This window comes from Neomonachus schauinslandi, chromosome 14, assembly GCF_002201575.2.
Source record: "Neomonachus schauinslandi chromosome 14, ASM220157v2, whole genome shotgun sequence".
NCBI lineage: Eukaryota > Metazoa > Chordata > Mammalia > Carnivora > Phocidae > Neomonachus > Neomonachus schauinslandi.
Genome location: NC_058416.1, coordinates 39,282,677 through 39,290,660, shown reverse-complemented (window position 1 = coordinate 39,290,660; position 7,984 = coordinate 39,282,677).

The following is a 7,984-nucleotide window of genomic DNA, read 5'->3' as shown; positions in this document are numbered from 1 at the left end:
TGGAGGCTGGATGTCCAAGATCGTGTTGGCAGGTTTGGTTTCTCTTGAAGCCTCTCTCCTTGGCTTGCTGACGGTTGTCTTTTGTTGTGTCCTCACATGACCTCTCCTCTGTGCAGGAATCCCTACTGTCTCTTCTTCCTGTAAGGACACCAGTTATATTGGATTAGGGTTCCACCCTTATGACCTCGTTTAACCTTAATTACCTCTCTAAAGGCCCTATCTCCAAACATAATTACATCAAGGGTTGGGCTTCAACATATGAATTTGGGGGCTTGGGGGCCCAGAGTCAGTCCATAACATTCAGAACATGAAAAGGTTTCAGGCAACACATCCTGCCTTTTGGCTTCTTAAGACTGCAGTTTCAAATTTTCTCAAATCTTCTTAGTCACAAAAAAAATCACCAGTGGCAACTGTGAGCAGGATTCTAGTCATAAGAGTAGGGTTGGTAAATTGAAACTCATTATGTAAAATTTAGACAAATTTAGTTGCAGAATATTGAGCTGTGCCTAATCCATCTTGAAGTAACCTTTCAGTTTTCAAACTAGAAAATTTGGATGACTTAGGCAAGTTTTCCCCTGCCCTCCCTACTCCATTCCTAAATCCCATTCTTAAAGCATCTCTTTGCTTCTTTTCAGCATCGTCCTCACAAACATGTGCTTCACACTGAAGTTCCCACATCCCACTATTTGCTCCATCAAAGCTTCGGCATCCTGTCTTACTCTTTCAGGCGCCTCTTCTGGAAAAATGGCAACGAGCTCATCCGATAAAAGGTTCAGATAAGTGTGCAGGTACGAGGTGAGTATTTTTAAGCTAGAGCCCTTCTTATATTTGTATTAATGAGATGCCTTCTGCCAACTCAAAGCCCTTATCCAGAGGAGGTGGACGCTTCACTGGTAGGAACTTCATTGTTTGTGAACCTTGCAGTACCTGAGGCGGGTGAGTGAAGAAGGCCCTCAGCATATTCTTCAGTCAGTCCCTAGTCCCTGAGTGTAGAAAATCAGTCTTGCGTCTTCCTCCAAAGAGCTGACCCATGCAGCTATGTTCTTAGGAATAGACCATCCATTTCAAATGAGTACATTTCATTATGATCTACAGGGCATAGTTTTTCACAAATGCATTTTAAAAATCTAGTTACCCTTGTCTTAACTCTTTCATGATCTACCTATAAATTACAAGATCTGAGAGAGGGGGAAATGTGTCTCGTTCACCTTTATGTCTTTAATGCCTATTATATTATGAAGATTGTCGGTGCTCAGTAAATATTTGGTGGATACATTTATACTCTAGTACAGTTTTTTTGGTTTGTTTGTTTTGTTTTTTGAGGGAGAGTGGGCAGGCAAGGACTGCTTTCAACTGTCACGGTTTTAAAAATGTACAACCCAAACAGAGAAGAGAATGATTCAGATTTTGGAAGCAGATTTGGATTATATAAATTGACTCGAGTGCCATATCTTTTCTCAACTCCAAGTATCTAAACCATTAGGCTTAAACTCATGCTATTTGAGTCAGCATTCCCTTTGAATGGCATTATTATTACCGTTTATTATTGCCTCAGCTTTTACAATATGCTTGGTGCTGCAGAAGACATTAAAAAGACACAGTTCTTGCCTTGGGGTTTACACTCAGATAGGCAAACAAACAAAATGTATTTAAGAAGAGGTAGATTGATCGCAGAGATGCAATTTCCCAGGTGTTTGTATTTGTGCTTTGGGTTCATTTGTCTTTTAACCAGCTGTGGGCTAAAGAAATCTTGAAACTTTTCTTCAGAACAAGGACATAAATGACGAGAGTTCAGAAGAAAACACAAGCCTTGAAGTGCAGAACACAGGGCTGAGCATCTAAACAGCCCAGTTTGGGGGATCTCCGTGCTCTTGAATCGCTCTCCCCCTTTCTGTCTCTCTCAACAATGGGCGCTCCCTGTGCTACCTCACCAAAAACCAAACCATTAATTTAAAAATGGATCACTGAATTTTATGGCCCATTTCAAGTATTAGGCCAGATTTTTCCTATCAAATAGTGTTTAAAAATGTGACTAGTTCTCCTTACAGCCTGAGACTTGAATTTGTACAAAAGTTAGGAAAACTTTGATCCTAAGAAGATATTGCTCTCAAGTTTAATTTTTGAAAATCCAATTCATAAGCTGAAATGAATAAAAACATACCTCACACTTTTTATTCTTTTTTTTTTTTTTTTTGAATATTTAAAAAAAAATTCTCTCATGCGGTTATGGAGCAGAGACAAATATGTCAGTTTTGTTGATGCTCCTTAGTGTTTGTGGAAAATACATGTGTGTGTGTGTGCATATAAAAAGCATCTTCATTTTAGAAATCTAAATACTGTGTCCGTTTGTTATACATGAGATCAAATACCTGCTTCTGGGAGTAAGCCAGGGCAAAACTTTAAGTTTCACATGTAAAGTACATGAGGAACACAATCTGCGATGATTGGTAAAGCTGTAGAGATGTCCAGATTGCAGAAGGGGCAGTGATAATCTTCGCTGTGCAGGGGAGAGTTGGATTCCATTTCATTTGGTCGCCATGATCTCTAGGTGGATGGAGGGGTTTCTCGTCAGGGTCTTGATCCATGAAAAGGATGTAAGCACTAACAGCCATGCATATTTAGATGTTGGTTTCCAAAGTTTCTGTTTAATTCCACTTTCTCATCACATGCAGGAGTGTGGTATGCCCTTCCAGATGGCCCACACAAATGCTTTGTCGTACTTCACTCACTCCTTGCATGTCAAGCATCTCTGGGACTACATACATCACCAATTAGCATCTTATGTTCATTTGAAAGGAATGGCTCTGCAACATTTTGTAGTTTTCTTTGATAAAATTTGCATGTTGTGATATTCTTCTAAGAATCAAGGGTGTGATTGTGGAATTTTCCTCCCATCTTCTCCCTCCCCCTAAATATTTTTCCCTGTGCAGTACCATTTGATCTGTATTTTACAGAAAATATCTTTGGTTTGACATTTCTGGAACCTGGTGAGACCATTTTAGTGTATTTACCAATGCATACTAGACATGTACTGTGTCACATCTTCCAGGGGGCTATGTTCCTGTTGGTCCACCTCCATTTTTCAGATTCTAGGTCATGCAATCTCCTCATTGATCTATGGATTTGGCACTGACATCCGTTAGCCTTTTGCAATAAAGTCTCAGCTAGACATTCCTTATCCTGAGCTCTGTGATAAGCATTTAAAACAGTGGACTTCGTGTGTCGGCCCTGATAGTAATAAGCAACCCTGATATATGAAAATCATGTTTAGACAACACACCAAAGAGATGCTGTGCACCAAAGAGATCAAACTGTCACCCAGTAAATGGTAGCGGTTACTATTAAGTTTTCTAAAGTAATCAGTATTGGCGTGTTGGTGAACAGGCAGGTGGAACACACAGAACCCCAACGGATAGTGCCTTCTTGACATCTTCACGTGAATTCTCACAGGCATTTCAAATTTCACATGCTCACCTTCAGTATCTCCTGAAACTGTCTGTCCCTAGCGTCCCTCATCTTAGTAAATGATATGTTGTCTACTCAGGTATTCAGTCCAGAAATCTGGAGTCCTCAGGAGCGCCTTCATTTCTTTCGTCTCCCCATTCCTCTTCCCCCGAATTTGTCATTAAGTGTTTTGGTTCTACTTCCCTTTAGCCTGGATCAGTTCAATCTTTGTCACCTTATTTCCACCTCCTGCCCCACCCCGAGTTCACATCCTAGTTTCTGGAAAGCTTCTATAACGTCCAAACTGCACTCCCTGCTGTAAGTCTGATTCTCCCATGTTTCCTTTTTTGCTTAAACTGTAGAGCTCTTATATGATGAATTGGAGAAGGTCTCTGTGATGTTGAACAACCTGCATTTGGCTTTTGTGTTTAGAACATGACACAACTCTCCCCCTAGCCCCCCAAGGTCTGCAAAACCCTGTGTGTTCTGAGCCTTGAGTACCTGTCTCCAACAGACTCCAGCTTGCTGCACTGAATTTTGGGGGAGCTCGTGAAACTTTTTTGGTTCTTTCCCCTACTCGAGGATTTTGTACTGGCTCTGCCTCCAGCCTGAAAAGATTTCCCCTCTCCCTCTTCACTTTCTTGGTTTCTCCTCATTCTTTAGGTCTTTTCTTGAATATCTTTCCTCAGAAAGGTCTTCCGTGGCTACATCATTGGAGGACCTTCATTGGAGGTTAACTTCTGGTATAGCAGCCCTTCTATTTCCTTCAAAGTATTGATCATAGTCTCAAAATATTTTGGTTATCTATTCACTTATTTGTCTGCTGTCTTCTGTTGTATAGAATCAAGTCAGTGTTCGCAAGGCCAGGTTCATTCTTGTTTAATTTATATGCATGTTGCTTAGCACAGTGCTTGGCATGTAGAGGCATTTAAAACATATTTGTTGAATCAGTGTCTCTAAAGGATTATGATGAGAAGAGTTGAATGTGTGTATGTGGTGTGTGGCATGTGGTATGTGGTGTGTGTACGTATTGTAATGGTTAAGTTAAAGCACTGGGTGTTATATGCAACTAATGAATCATTGAACACTACATCAAAAACTAATGGTGTACAGTATGTTGGCTAATTGAATTTAAAAAAGTAAATAAAGAAAAAATAAAGGAAGTGCTATTGGGTGGGGGATGGGCTAAATGGGTGATGGGCATTAAGGAGGGCACTTGTTGTGTTGAGCACTGGGTGTTATATGTAAGTGATGAGTCACTAAATTCTACTCCTGAAACCAATATTATGTTAACTAATTAAAATTTAAATAAAAAATTGAAAAAAAAAATAAAGGAAGTGCTATTGACTGTATGTTTGTGTTCCCCCTAAATTCACATGTTGAAACTGAATCCCCAGTGAGATAGCATTAGGAGGTGGGGTCTTTAGGAAGTGATTAGGTTATGAGGGTGGAGCCCTCATGAATGGGATTAGTGCTCTTATAAAAGAAGCCCCAGAGAACTCCCTTACCCCTTTTGCCATGTGAGGACAGAGTAGAAAATGCCATCTATGAAGCAAGAAGCAGGTCCTTGCAAGACTCAGAATCTGCCGGCACCTTGATCTTCCAAAACTGTGAGAAATAAATGTTGTTTACAAGCCACCCAGTCCGTGATATTGTTATAGCAGCCCAAATGGACTAAGACAGGAAGGAAACATAGAAGTAGAAGAGATAAGAAGCCTTGGCGACAGGGTTGCAGGAAGTCAGATCCACTGAGAGGGCCCCAGCACAAGACTGATACATGAAACCTGGGCCAATGCAGAGATCAGAGGCCTTGACTCACAACTCTGGCAGTTTGCTGGAGACCATTCAAGTATGTACTGATTGGTGCCTAGGAACACAGCACAATGTACTCATTCACACAGAAAAAAAAAAAAGAGACCACAGCTCCAAGGTAACACAGAGCACAGATCTTCAAAGCAGTCACATGATGTGGCTGAGGCCACATCACATTCAGTAAATGGAACAAACTTCCACTTCCACATGTAAACATACATGTGAATGCTTTTGATCAAATTCACCATCCTCATAATCTGTTATTTAATTTTACCAATAAGGAGAGAGCAAAATGGACTAAAAGAATACATTCACCAGATCAGAATAGCTGGTGGGATGAAGCCACATGGGTGAGAACTTTACAGAAGCACTTTGAGCACATACTGTTCAAATTAGGGGAGAGAAGCACATCATTCTTCATCAAAGAGAAATTCACTGCCCTGGTCAAAACCTGACTCCTGCAGGCACACGTGTGCATAAACACATGGGCTCTATCAGTAACAATGATCTTACTGCCAGGTAGCAATTCATAAGCACCTGCTATGTGCCAGGCACTCCATTAAACTGCTCACATGCATTATCTCACCTAAAACCATAAGCCTACAAGGTAGGTATGAATATGGCTCCATTTTCACAGAAAAACGTGAAGTTAAGAGAAGATAATTATTTTGCTCTAGATCACCAAACAAGTGTGATATAAACTCTTATCTATTTACATTTAGAACTTGAGCTTTGTTACCCATTGATGTGCAAAGAAACCCAATCTCTGGGAAAGGTGGCTGCTTCTGCCTGGGAAGTGTAACAGTGCACAATGGCGTTCTGGATCATACTGATCTTCAGGGAAAATATATTTTCTGATTATACACCATAGAACATTAAATATATTGTGCTGTAATTGTTTCTTTCTTTCTTTTTTTTTTACTTGCCCATTAGATTGCAACCAACTTTAGTTTCTCACATTGGTCTCCTTAGCCCTAGTACTTAGTACTGGTTCTGCAGCTCAGCTGAAGGCAGAGGTTTGGACCTTGTCCTGAAACCCTGATCCAAGGAAGTTGTTTTTTATTTGATTTAGCCTTCCCATTTACATGAACTAGTTTAATAAAACAAGTTACAGTCATTTAAGAGTAACTTTTTTTTTTTTTTAAGATTTTATTTATTTGCGAGAGAGAGAGAATGAGAGACAGAGAGCATGAGAGGGAGGAGGGTCAGAGGGAGAAGCAGACTCCCTGCCGAGCAGGGAGCCCGATGCGGGACTCGATCCCGGGACTCCAGGATCATGACCTGAGCCGAAGGCAGTCGCTTAACCAATTGAGCCACCCAGGCGCCCAAGAGTAACTATTTTTAAGAAGAACTTGCATTGTCAAGAAGAATTTGCATTCTTAAATACCAATGATAAAGAAGCCTGATGGGGAATGTCACTAGTTAACCATGGCTAAATCAAAAGAATAGGAAGAATATGCTTACAAGTCCAAAGAGAATTATTAAACATCTTAATTTTAAACATTATTCAGTATTAAAGTGTTGTCAATAAAACAAAGATATCCCCAGAAACCGAGGAAAAAGAAAATAAAAGCAAAAGTAGACTGAGAAATGTATTCACTTCTGAAACTGTCATGGGGCGAATTTCAAAACAGAATATGAAGTTTTTACAAAATTCATCATTCTCATTATTCTCATTTTCAGGTAAAATGCAAACTAGATGCAAGCAGTTTTTTAAAACACTGTATTATGTATCTCATAGGCCAGAACTATCGAAGCATATCAGATCTCTCATTTTAGTATGCATTTACACATTTAAAAATTCATATTATTGACTCTGTTGAATGCCGTTGACTTCTAGAGAACCATTACAGCTCACGGGATAGCTTTTTATTTGGCATTGTATCAATTTGAAGCCCAGAATGTCATGATCTTAATGCAGATAGCAGATATGCGTGTGTAAAGTGGTATGGAGAGAAAGGTAAGGTGCACATGCAATAGGCAATTTTCAAATGTCATTGTTTCAGCCCTAAAAACAGAAAGCACACACTAGAGGGAATGTTTTGCTCCCCGGTCTGTGCCAGGCACTTCCGCCTGCACGTCTCGCGCTGCTCGCTTCCGCGCCGCCGCCCCGCTCAGCGCATGAAGGACCATTTGCCCCTTAAATATCACACGTAACTCATTTGCATTATAGACTATGGGCCCAAGAGGGAGAAACACTTAATTTTATTAATAGAATGGATTTTAAATCTCTCTACAGGAGGCCACAGAACACCCCAAAGGGCTAATCTGTGTTATGGAGAGATGGCAAATCAGAAAAGCCCCAGTGCGTTTCCCCCCCGCCCCCTCAGAAATTGTTCCCAATGAAAGCTACCACTAGGCCGATTGGCTTTGAGCATCCTCTGTTTGAACACTGGAATGGTTCCACACCTGATGTACAAATACCTAAGCCCCTGAGATTTACAATAGGAATGCTAATGCATGGCGTAAGCCCCACTGAAACAAACAGAGCCCGGATAATAATTTTGTAACCTCTTGTTGACATAACCCACCAGCTTGCTGAAGAGCCCCTTCATGTAGAGGAAACACAGAAACTATAATGATTTTCAGATACAGTTGACAAGAGACCATTTAGTAAACTTTTATTTTTTTTTAACTAACAGTATGCAAGGATGTTGTATTCTAGGCTGCTACTAATAATCTCATCAGAATGCAAAAGCAGCGACTGTGTTATAAAACCAATGATCTG